Genomic DNA, 11434 nt, shown 5'->3' with positions numbered 1-11434 from the left:
TCGCATTCAGCTTTGAAGTCCACAAGCGGCAACGCAGTCAGAAAAGGCTGAATTTCTGCGATTTCAGAAATCAAATCCTGTTCAATGGATACAGTGGTGTCTGTGTGGCTCAATGGCATACGGGACAGACAATCCGCCACACAGTTTTTACTACCAGGACGGTACTGCACATCATACTGGAAGCACAGGAGCCTAGCAGACCAACGAGCTACCCTCATGCCTGCTCTATTCATGCCCTTTGTGGAGAGAAGAGTGGTCAGGGCCTGATGATCAGTTCTTAAAGTGAAACGATGTCCCCACACATACGTTCTCCACTTTTCTACCGCCCAAACACATGCAAGTGCCTCCTTCTCCACAGTAGAGTATTTCCTCTCAGACGTTGATAGCGTCCTGGATGCAAAAGCTACCACATGTTCGACACCATCAGGATGTAACTGTGTCAGAACAGCACCCAGGCCGTAATCTGAGGCGTCTGTAGTAATGAATGTGGAAAGAGAAGGATCATAAATAGAAAGAACAGGGCTCTCCAGCAGCATTCTCTTAAGCATTTCAAAGCTTTCAACAGTCTTTTTACTCCACTGTAGTGGCGATTTTGCATCAGCTCTGAGCATCTGCCTCAGTGGCTCGACCACAGTAGCGTAGTTTGGGAGAAATTTGTTGAACCATGACGTGAGTCCTAGGAACGAACGGAGCGTTACCATATCTGTAGGTCGAGGTGCTTCTGAAATGGCAGTTAGGTGGTCTGGGCTGGGACGTAGTCCTTCTTTTGAAATGACATGACCAAGGAATGGAATGCTTGCTTGGTTGAAAGAGCTTTTCTCAAAGTTAATCTGCAGGCCAACCTTGTCTAGCCTTTGGCGAACATCTTGGAGGTGCTTATCATGGGCCTCCTGAGAATTACCATAGACTATAATGTCGTCTAAGTAATTCCTTACCCCTTCCAGCTCTTTTAGGACCGTTTGCATCATTTTTTGGAAGGCTGACGGCGCTGAAGCTAGTCCAAACGGAACCCGAGTAAAACGGAAAAGGCCTTCGTGCGTTATGAACGCTGTCAGATTACGACTGTCAGGATGGAGAGGTAGCTGGTGGTAAGCGGAGCTCAGATCAATTTGACTGTAATGTGAAGCACCTGCAAGTTCTGTAAACAAGTCATCCATGTGAGGTAATGGGTAGCAATCCATAATCACACTCTTATTGGGTTCACGGAGGTCCACACAAAGTCTAATGTGTCCATCACGCTTACGTACCACCACCAACGGACTAACCCATTCTGAAGCATCAACTGGTTCAATTACACCCGCTGTAAGGAGACGATTAAGCTCAGTGGACACCTCCTTGCGGATGCTGAGAGGTAAGCGTCTCAATTTTTGACGGATTGGTGTGACTGTTGAATTAACTTGCACTTTGTGGATGAATCCTTTTACACATCCAAGGTGAGTAGCAGATACAGGTGATACTGTGTACACGGGACTTGTGGGATGCTGAGTCATATGAAGAGGTGCAGCTGAGATTCCACCTTCATTGTCTATGTGCTTTACTTTCCCGCTTACAATGTTCAAGTTCAGCAGTCTTATTAGATCTAACCCTAACAAGGGAGATCCTGCAGTCACTACATAAAAACTAGCTGCAACTACATTGTCATTTTCTGGGACACCCACTAATGCTGATAAGCAACCAATAACTGGTAGGTTCTCTTTTACATACGTGACAAGTTTGATTTTTGGCTTACTCAGGGTGCATTGTGAGAAGTGTTTCTTATACAGATCTTCTGGAAGTATGGAAACTGATGCACCCGTATCTACAACCAGTTGTAACTTATGTTTATGACCTCTTGGTGCTTCAATATTCACTTCACAGGTGATCTTATCATTGGATGTAACAGATTTGTTTATGTTATCCACGCAGAGTACAGTCACGTCTGGAACTACCACCTCTCTTACTTCACTCACTGCTGTCTTACATACTCTAGCAAAGTGTCCTCTTTTTTCACAGTGTCTGCATGTCACTTTAGCAGCAGGGCAGTTTTTATCATTTGCCAGATGTTTATCTGATCCACATCTGAAGCATTGTCGACGTTGCTGAACGGTCATTGTTTGTTTTCGATCCTCCGATCGTCTCTGAGCAAATTGTGACTTCTTGGTTGAACGTGCGCGATTTCCCCCTCTGCCATACTTAGCATCCATACTAATGGCTTGTACCGACTTCATGGCAGTAGCAGTGGAATTACAGAGCAATGACGAATTTTTAACTGCAGCTTCCACTTGACATGCAATTGTAATAGATTTCTCTAGAGTGAGGTCGTCCTCTAACAGTAATTTGTCCTTTACTGCAGTCAATGACGCATTCGCGATCAACTGATCACGGAGCATTTCACTCTCCATTGCCCCGAAAGCACATGGGGCTGCTAACGCTCTTAAAGCGGCAACGTATTGCGTAATAGTTTCATCCGCTCTTTGCACACGTTGTCTGAACGTGTGACGGCAGGCGACAACGTTAACTTTAGGCACAAAGTGTTTCTGAAGTGCGGCCATTGCTTCATCAAAAGTAGTACCTTGTTCTGGCAGAGTATAAAACAGACGCTGACCTTCCGTCCCCAAGCAGTGCAGCAAGACTGCTCGTCTGCGTCTCTCCGGCCATGCATCTCCGGTTGCCTGGATGACTATCATGTAATTTTGGAAGATTTTCTGCCACGTGTCAAATGGAATCGGTGGCTCCCCGCTAACAGAAAGAAACGGGGGCGGGCTCGGCACTGAAGCGCTCATCCTCGTCGCCAATTTGTGGTGTTTTCACACTTAAAACAGAACACACTCCATGCGGTATACCACTCACATCCCAAACTTTATTCTTCTTCATCGCACTACTCAACACAATTTCTCACTAGAGCTCCTAGTGGTGCAGTTCCACATTACTGTGTTAAAGTAAGCAATTACTATGAATTGAACATCAAATATTGTATGCTTCTCAACACAACACCCTCCTTGTTGGCAAAGGCTATTTACAGTAACTCCACCCATTAACGTGTGATGGGGTTAGTCAAGAATAAAACAAGACACTAACTCATCACCAGTTTCAGTGGTATAGATGGTAAGGGGTGACCCAAGCCTGCCTTTTGCCAAACTTTTTTTCTCCCTTTTCAAATCTCATATCGCATCAGAAAGACATTTATTTTCAATAAAAATGAAGGAAATAATCAAAAAGTTGAAAATAAAAGTATTGGTAGGGTGAGGGTAGGTGTAGGGAGGGCTTTATTGTCCCAATAAGGTGGCATCCATTTAATAATTTGAATTAAAACTATTATTTACACTCAATACGCTATTATCGCAAACTCTTTTATAATGTACTACAATAATGAGGTGCAGATAATTGCCACTATTTGCAATAAGTAGTATAAATAGCAGAAAATCTTGCTATTTTAACAGTGTAAATCTATAGCTATTTGCACTTAGTGTAAGTAGCATATCGTTAAAAAATACTGCTATTTTCACTTAGTGTAAATAGAATCCTTTGCAATCCACTGTAAATAGTATCTATCACAAAAACAATATGCTATTTTATGCTAAATATGCTGTAAAAAGCATCTATTGCTATTTGCACTAAATGCAAATAGCATATATTGCTAATTACACTTAGTACAAATAGCCGCTGCTGAAAAATAAAATAGAATACGACAAGTCTAGTCAAAGTCAGAAGCCTTTTGTTACAGTGTACCATTATTTAATTTATCTTCTGGCTTAAATAGGCATTCAATTATTTTAATATAACTTTATTTAAAATTAAGCTCACACTGGACAAACTGAATTTACAAGATCTTGTTAGGTTCATGTATACATTATGAGAATAGTATGCTTTATTATAATACATACTATATTATTACATTCACAATATATATATATATATATTCTCCAAAATATTGTCCCCAATTTTTCAGTCATAGATGCTAAAAAGTGAGATTTGAATGATATTTTGACCACTGAACTAGTAAATGTCTGGGGAAACCTTAATCTTTAACCCACAAAAGTCCACCTGATTGGTCACCTGTGAGGACACTGCTGATGTATTTTGGTAATGAGTCACTTACTCATCTTTGTTTCAAACAGTGGCAAGGACCAGCGCTGAGCGACGAGGATGAGAGAACGGTAGGGGATTATATGACCTTTCCTATCCCTCCCTTTATTGAAGCTGTCCTGCAGTCTCTGCACCGGTGGTATTTACATTAACATTTCAATACATCCAGCCCAGCCAAAGATAAAATATTCATTTGACCTTTAAGGAGAAAGACTTACTTAAACACTGTCATGTCATTTAACCTTAAGAAATGTACAGCGGCAGGGCCCGAGAGCAGAAGTGACCCTCATTACTGTTTAGCGTCAGAGTTAAAGGGCTGCTTTCATTGCTGCTGCGGAAGAGGTCATTGTGTAGAATTCATGCTGTCATTTCTGTCCACACCGTTTCATCTTTCTGCTCTCTAGATTTGGTACGTTATGGCGACGAACAAGGCGCCACTAATTATGATGAATAAACAGGAGAACGCTCCCTTTCTCTATTTTGCTCTCTTACATGCACACAAGCACACACAAAAACTGAGACCCCACATCTGCTTGGAGCAAAATGGATGCATGCCCTTTGGGAGCCCAGGCAAATGAATACTGTTGGCAGAACAATTAGCATTTAAAAGGGAGAGTAACCTTTGCTCAATACATCATTTTTATTGCTGTGGACGTTCATTTTCACCAAATACAGGGGCCCGTGTGTATGCGTGTATGTGCGTGTTTGTTTAGGGAGAAATAAAGAATTTGATAGTCCTTGGCTCAGGTAACAATTGGGGTTCTAAAATATGGTAATTCTAGTGCTTTCATACATCATGAATACAGCTGGTGGAGGAGAACTTGTGTCTGCAGTGCTTTCATGTTTCTGTCTCGATTAATTATTGGTAGACGTTATATACACTAATGAGTGCACTCTTTTTGCGTGTGCATGTGGAGTCATTGCAGTAATAATTGTTTGTATACTTGCATTATTATCTGCATGTTATTCATAGAGACAGTGGCGACAATGTGTGGCTCTGGGTGGCTAGATGGTAATTATAAAGGTCTCAAAAAATGTATTGTTTCCAAACCCATAAGACCTTTGTTCGTCTTCGGAACACAAATTAAGATATTTTTGATGAAATGCAAGAGCTTTCCGACTCTGCATAGACAGCTAGGGAACTACCTCGTTCAAAGCTCAGAAAGGTAGTAAGGACATTGTTAAAATAGTCAATGTGAGATCAGTGATTTCATCAAAAATATCTTTATTTGTGTTCCGAAGATGAACGAAGGTGTTACAGATTTAGAATGACATAAGGAAGCATAATTAATGAGAGGATTTGCTATGGCAGTAGTGCTGTCAAATGATTAATCACGATTAATCGAATCCAAAATAAAAGTATTTGTTCACATAATATATGTGTGTGTACTGTATATACACTCACCTAAAGGATTATTAGGAACACCTGTTCAATTTCTCATTAATGCAATTATCTAATCAACCAATCACATGGCAGTTGCTTCAATGCATTTAGGGGTGTGGTCCTGGTCAAGACAATCTCCTGAACTCCAAACTGAATGTCAGAATGGGAAAGAAAGGTGATTTAAGCAATTTTGAGTGTGGCATGGTTGTTGGTGCCAGACGGGCCGGTCTGAGTATTTCACAATCTGCTCAGTTACTGGGATTTTCACGCACAACCATTTCTAGGGTTTACAAAGAATGGTGTGAAAAGGGAAAAAACATCCAGTATGCGGCAGTCCTGTGGGCGAAAATGCCTTGTTGATACTAGAGGTCAGAGGAGAATGGGCCGACTGATTCAAGCTGATAGAAGAGCAACTTTGACTTAAATAACCACTCGTTACAACCGAGGTATGCTGCAAAGCATTTGTGAAGCCACAACACGCACAACCTTGAGGCGGATGGGCTACAACAGCAGAAGACCCCACCGGGTACCACTCATCTCCACTACAAATAGGAAAAAGAGGCTACAATTTGCACGAGCTCACCAAAATTGGACCGTTGAAGACTGGAAAAATGTTGCCTGGTCTGATGAGTCTCGATTTCTGTTGAGACATTCAGATGGTAGAGTCAGAATTTGGCGTAAACAGAATGAGAACATGGATCCATCATGCCTTGTTACCACTGTGCAGGCTGGTTGTGGTGGTGTAATGGTGTGGGGGATGTTTTTTTGGCACACTTTAGGCCCCTTAGTGCCAATTGGGCATCATTTAAATGCCACGGCCTACCTGAGCATTGTTTCTGACCATGTCCATCCCTTTATGACCACCATGTACCCATCCTCTGATGGCTACTTCCAGCAGGATAGTGCACCATGTCACAAAGTTTGAATCATTTCAAATTGGTTTCTTGAACATGACAATGAGTTCACTGTACTAAAATGGCCCCCACAGTCACCAGATCTCAACCCAATAGAGCATCTTTGGGATGTGGTGGCACTGGAGCTTCGTGCCCTGGATGTGCATCCCACAAATCTCCATCAACTGCAAGATGCTATCCTATCAATATGGGCCAACATTTCTAAAGAATGCTTTCAGCACCTTGTTGAATCAATGCCACGTAGAATTAAGGCAGTTCTGAAGGCGAAAGGGGGTCAAACACAGTATTAGTATGGTGTTCCTAATAATCCTTTAGGTGAGTGTATTTATTATGTATACACTGATCCACATGCATGTATATATTTAAGAAAAATATATGTTTATATATTAAATAATAAATAATGAATTTATGTATGTGTATTTATATACATAATACATATACCCAGTGCACATACATATATTATGTAAACAAAAAACTTGTATTTTGGATGCGATTAATTGTGATTAATCATTTGACAGCACTACAGTAAAGAAAAAGTGATATTTTGATTCATTGACTTTTAAAATTAATAGTTAATACAGTTTTATTGATTCTCAGCCTTGAGTTTTCACCTCTGTTAGATGGTAAACATTGCTCTGCAAACGGTCTTGTAAGGTTCACATGTGATATTCATACACTGTTTACAACCCAAATTCTGGAAATGTTGGGATGTTTTTTAAATTTTGAATAAAATAAAAACTAAATTAATTTCAAATTACATGAGCCAATATTTTATTCACAATAGAACAAAGAGAACATAGCAAATGTTTAAACTGAGAAATTTAAAACTTTTCATTTCAACTTTTCAAATTTCAAATTTGATGCCTGCTACTCTCAAAATAGTTGGGACGGTGCCATGGTGTAGCATCTCCTCTTCTTTTCAAAACAATGTGAAGATGTCTGGGCATCGAGGTTGTGAGTTTCTATAGTTTTGGTGTTGGAATTTGGTCCCATTCTTGCCTGATATAGATTTCCAGCTGCTGAAGAGTTTCTGGTTGTCTTTGACACATTTTTCGTTTAATGATGCGCCAAATGTTCTCTATAGGTGAAAGATCTGGACTGCAGGCAGGCCAATTCAGCACCCGGACTCTTCTACTGCGAAGCCATGCTGTTGTAATGGCTGCAGTATATGGTTTTGCATTGTTTTGCTGAAATACACAAGGCCTTCCCTGAAATAGACGTTGTCTGGAGGGGAGAATATTGTTGCTGTAAAACCTTTATATACCTTTCAGCATTCATAGTGCCTTCCAAAACATGCAAGCTGCCCATACCTTATGCACTTTTGCACCCCCATACCATCAGAAATGCTGGCTTTTGAACTGAACACTGATAACACGCTGGACGGTCTCCCTTCCTCTTTAGCCCGGAGGACATGGTGTCTGTGATTTCCAACAAGAATGTCAAATTTGGACTGGAAGTATTCCTGGGCCCATTTAGTAATGTCAATGACAGAATCATGCCGATGAGTCATCTGAGGGCCCGAAGACCATGGGCATCCAACAAAGGTCTTTGGCCTTGTCCCTTACACGCAGAGATTTCTCCAGTTTCTCTGAATCTTTTGATGATGTTATGCACTGTAGATGATGGGACTTGCAAAGCCTTTGCAATTTGACGTTGAGGAGTGTTGTTTTTTAAAGTATTCCACAATATTTTTACACACTCTTTCACAGATTGGAGAGCCTCTGCCCATCTTTACTTCTGAGAGACTCTGCCTCTCTAAGACATCCCTTTTATAGCTAATCATGTTACAGACTTGATGTAAATTAAAGGGGTCCTATTATGCTCTTGGTTTTTGTTTTGGGGGTCCACTAGAAAATGCTCTCATGCTTGGTGGTTCGAAAAACACATTATTTTTCACATAATTTACATTATTACAATACCTTTCTCCCCAGCCTGAAACAAACAGCTTGATTAGTTTCGGGTTTGATGAAGGCCCGCCTTCCAAAAAACAAAATGTGTTGTGATTGGTTAGCTGTCCCACTGCGTTGTGATTGGCAAACTGCTTAGATGGCGTTTCAATACTGCCAATATTACAGGATGGCGTCAATATTGCCATATCAATTTGAGCCGAATTCAGACATATTAGAGTGGTAACATTATTGTTGTTGTTTTTTTTTTTTCTTTTTTGGCTAAATCACAATTTAGATAGGATATCAACTACCACTTAAAAATAACTGTATTTACTATGTACAGATAAGTGCAACGGTAATATGTATTATGTTTATTGTTCTTTAATTCTAACATTATAGCATGAATTGCAGTGAAACTGTTATACAGTTGAATTTATTTATACCATAGTCCAGTGTTTCCCACAGACACTCTATTTGTGGCGCCATATAAACATATGGCAGCACAAACGCTGCTTTATAGGACATTACATGCAAGATGAAATGAAAATGACATTTCATACAAAATGAAAATTCCAAAAAAAATTCTGAAGACAGTCGGTTTCCTTCAGAAATACAGTGATATAAAAACACCAGCACCAGGTTTCGATTTGAAAACGTGCAGTGCTCATGTTTATTTAACAAACTCAAATCCTTTTGGAAAATCTATTTGTGGCAGACAGTTTTGATATTTTGCCGGGCGCCACAAATAAATCAATGTATGGGAAACACTGTAGTGTAAATTCTGCAATTACATCATTGTCCAGTATTGTACTGTCAGCAATTTATAAAAACGTTTCATAATTGTAACATATATATTTACATACATAATTATTCAGGTGCATGCATAGTAACTTGTGAAAGCTTGACGCTACAGCAGCACTTCTTCATCGTCGTATTGTCTTCTAACCACGTCCTCGCCCCTCCCCTCTCCACCCTCAACCATTTGAATTTCCGTAGGCGGATTTATTTTAATGATATTCTAATGGCCGCTTTGTGATATCACAACACCCAGAAAATAATGCTGTAGTCCAAACGAGTAGTTCGTTGTAGTTCTTGAAAAGGGATTTTCTTTTAAAACGAATTATCTCTCTTTGGAGTGGACTTTGAGATTTGTAATTTTGTAGATCTTTTTAAGCCCAAACATACACACTACACACTGACTAAAATTCAAAAAGTGAAAAAGCATAATAGGACCCCTTTAACTTAATTAGTTGCTAGATGTTCTCCCAGCTGAATATTTTCAAAATCTCTTGCTTTTTCAGCCCTTTGTTGCCTCCGTGCCAACTTTTTTGAGACCTGTAGCAGTCATCAAATTTGAAATGAGCTCATTTAGTGGCTAAAAGTGTAAAATTTCTCAGTTTAAACATTTGTTATGTTCTCTATGTTCTATTGTGAATAAAATATTGGCTCATGTGATTTGAAAGTTTTCATTTTATTCAAATTTAAAAAAAGGCCCAACATTTCTGGAATTTGGGTTGTATTTGGAGTCCCATGGCGACTCTACCGCTAACCCTAACCATAACACTAATGCTAACCTTTGTAGCAGCAGTTTCAGATTTTGTGATAGTTTTTCAGAACATTATGTACATTGTATTAAATGCTTTATTTTTTAATGTACTATAACTGTCAGGATTGTGGACTGTTTTGTGTGTGTTTTGCTCCCCGTGTGACCCAGTTTCCCCATGTTAATTGTGTTAATTGATCCCAGGTGTGTCTCCTTAGTTCCCTGATTATCCTATGTTTAAAAGCCCCAGTCCTTCTATGAATGTTTGTCGGTCGTTGAATTGTCTTCCCTGTCCGTGATGTGTTTCCTGTGCCTCCCATACTCCTAGTTGGATTAAAGATTCTCGTGTTTGTGAATTCCTCGTCTCCTGGTCTCCGTGTTTCCGTGCTCCCGGGCAGAGCTGTGACAGAACGACCGACCTAATACAGATACCTCTACGTTTACCTTCCGTTTTGTTTTCCGTTTTACCCAGTGTTTTTCTTTCCGTTGTGACCCATGGATCCCTATGTCCGGCCCGAATTCCTCCTCCTCCTGCTGGAGCAGGGGGACCGATCTCTCGAGGACCATACAAGACTGTTCCTGATGGTAGCTAACGCCACCAGCTACCCGGACGACGTGCTCTGCTCTTTCTATCATGGAAGCCTGAACACCGCGTGCAGAGCGCTGTCGTCCGAAGATGGTCCTCGAGAGGATTTCGCCGCTTTTGTGGAGTGGATTCTGGTGAGAAACGGATCGCCTCTCACAGTCTCCTCAGAGGATGATCTCGCCAGAACCACTCCAGACCCAGAGCCCAGCCCACCATCTCCCCACGGTGCGGAGCACCAGCCCGAGCCCACCGATGACGGAGAGCCATTTCCCGCCGCGATCTGCGAGCCAGCGCGAAGCCGAGCGACTGAGCGGATGATCGCCCCGGAAGTAGAGCCCAACCCGTCAGACCAGGTGCGAGAGCCGGCGTCAGTGCCCATCACGAGGGAGCAAGCCGTGGACGGTGTGAGCGCGGAGTGGAGCTCCGCCCCCTGCACCGCGGCTGAGGGTGAGCTGAGGACAAATCTGGGACTGCTGGACAGAGAGGGGGCGTCCGACTTTCCAGTACCGGCTACTCGCAAGTGCCCTCCAGTGCCTGCTCCTCGCAAGTGCCCTCCTGCATCTCCGCTGGTCCCGTCCAGCTCTCCTGCGTCCCCGCTGGTTCCGTCCAGCTCCGTGCTGCAAGAGCGCCCCCGAGAGTCTGCGCTGCCCGAGCTCCCTCCAGTGCCGGCTCCTCGCAAATGCCCTCCAGTGCCTGCTCCTCGAAGATCCCCACCCTCCCACCCGCTCCTGCCTCCTCCACCGCTGTCGTCTGGCAGCCCCCCCGCTCGCCCTCAGCCCTCTATCTGTACGGTGCGAGCCCCGTGGGTCTGCCATCCTCCAGCGTCGCCGGGGCTGGAGTATCCCTTACCTCCGCCTCCAGCCTCCGAGGCCTGGACTCCGCCTCGGCCCGTAGACCCAGTGGCTCCACCTCGGCTCCTAGCTCCCTCGCCTCCACCGTCACCCCTCGATCCACCAGCTCCACCGGGCTCCCTCGTCCCTCCGGCTCCGCCTTGGTCGGGCGTCGACCCGCCATCGCCTCTGGACTCCTTTCCTCTGGCTGCGCCTCGTCGCT

The sequence above is a fragment of the Barbus barbus genome (assembly GCF_936440315.1).
Source record: "Barbus barbus genome assembly, chromosome: 2".
Classification (NCBI taxonomy): Eukaryota; Metazoa; Chordata; class Actinopteri; order Cypriniformes; family Cyprinidae; genus Barbus; species Barbus barbus.
Note: the sequence above shows the minus strand (reverse complement) of the source record.